The 1,838-nt window shown below is 44.8% G+C and overlaps 1 protein-coding gene across 2 annotated transcripts in view; it reads left to right on the forward strand.

The window, feature by feature from the left end:
* The first annotated feature begins 1,109 nt into the window (after positions 1–1,109).
* Positions 1,110–1,838, forward strand: part of LOC148220007 (uncharacterized) — an 8,649-nt gene continuing 7,920 nt past the window's right edge. The window contains exon 1 of one of the 2 annotated variants that reach the window (XM_088155520.1): positions 1,110–1,838. This exon is cut by the window's right edge and continues 3,849 nt beyond it. The gene's annotated coding sequence lies outside the window, so the exon portion shown is untranslated. The other variant, XM_088155521.1, reaches the window with a different exon arrangement.

A 1,838-nucleotide genomic window follows, 5' to 3' on the forward strand; every position in this document is an offset into this window, starting at 1 on the left:
GTCTCCCCTCCCTTTGTCAATTCCAGAATACAAAGTAAGAACACGGAATTTCCTCCCTCCTTGGGGTGGGGGAAGTGGGATTAGAAATAAAAATCCATGGAGGGGGGGTGGGTGGCTCCAAGCACCCTCATCCTCATGTTTTGGGCGTGAGGGTGGGAACAGGGATTTGTTCCAAAATTATTATTTTTATTTTATTTTTAATTTTTTTTTGAAGGTATGAAAAATATGCTGTGATGATGTGAAATATTTTATAAATCAATTTTACCTGTGTTCTATATGCTGGATTTGTGATGCAAAATTCAGTTGGGATGATTTTGGAAAGTTTTTTTTTTGGTTTTTTTTTTTTTTTTTTTTTTTGGAAATCGATTGCAAAGGGAGCAGAGAAACAGGAGCTGGGGGAAACTGGGAATGTTGTTGGGAGAGCCTGGAGGTGTTCACAGAAATCCTGGAAATCTTTTCCAAGTGGAACAATCCCAGGATTCTGTGCTAAAAGCGATTTATTTATGATGCAATCACGGCGTTCTTTAATTAATGCCGATTAATGAGTTTGATTAAAGTAAATAAATGATGTCAAAGTGTTGCTGGTGCTCAGGCTGGGCCGGGATCTCATCCGTGGATGATTCCCTTGAAACTTTTGAGCCCCTCAATTTTTGGGAAAGAGCTGTGGGGACTCGTGGTTCCAAAGGTTTGGGAAAAATTGGGAGAAGCCAAAAAAAAAAAAAAAAAAGAAAAAAAAAAAGTGGAAATTTCAACACTCCCTGCACGGGATTTGGAATTGTCCCTCCCTCCTGTGAATTCCTGAAAAATCTCTTCCAAAAAAATTCTGGTTTTGTTGTCGGTTTGAAAGTTTTCACTTGGTTTAAGAAAAAAAAAAATCGAAACGGAGGCAGCTGGGCAAGGTGTGGTGAGAAAAGAAGGATTGCAAAATTGCTGAGAAGGAAATTTGGGAAATCCCTGATGGTGTTCCATGGCCTCAGAGGGGTGGAAGTGGGAGCACCCTGGGATGGGAATGGGAATGGGGTGGGAATGGGGTGGGAATGGGGATGGGGTGGGAATGGGGATGGGGTGGGAATGGGAATGGGGATGGGAATGGGAATGGGAATGGGGTGGGAATGGGAATGGGAATGGGAATGGGGATGGGAATGGGATTGGGAATGGGAATGGGAATGGAGTGGGAATGGAGTGGGAATGGCAATAGGAATAGGAATAGGAATGGCAATGACAATGGTAATGGGGTGACAATGGCAGTGGCAATGACAATGGCAATGGAGTGGCAATGGCAATGACAATGGAATGGCAATGGGATGGGAGTGGGAATGGCAATGTCAATGGCAATGGAAATAGGAATGGAGTGGCAATGGGAATAGGAGTGGCAATGACAATGGCAGTGGCAGTGGCAATGGCAATGGCAATGGCAATGGCAATGGGAATGGGATGGGAGTGGCAATGGCAGTGGCAGTGGCAATGGCAATGATGATGGCAATGGGAATGACAATGGGAATGGCAATGACAATGGGAATAACAATGGAAATGGCAATGACAATGGGAATGGGAATGACAATGGGAATGGGGTGGCAATGGCAATGACAATGGCAATGACGATGGGAATGGGAATAGGAGTGGCAATGGCAATGGCAATGACAATGGCAGTGGAGTAGGAATGACAGTGGCAATGGCAATGGCAATGGCAATGGCAATGACAATGGCAATGGCAATGGCAATGGGGTGGCAATGGCAATGGCAATGGCAATGACAATGACAATGGGAATGGGAATAGGAGTGGCAATGGCAATGACAATGGCAGTGGCAGTGGAGTAGGAATGGCAATGGGGTGGCAA

This window comes from Sturnus vulgaris, chromosome W (assembly GCF_052056855.1).
Source record: "Sturnus vulgaris isolate bStuVul1 chromosome W, bStuVul1.hap1, whole genome shotgun sequence".
NCBI classification, from domain to species: Eukaryota; Metazoa; Chordata; class Aves; order Passeriformes; family Sturnidae; genus Sturnus; species Sturnus vulgaris.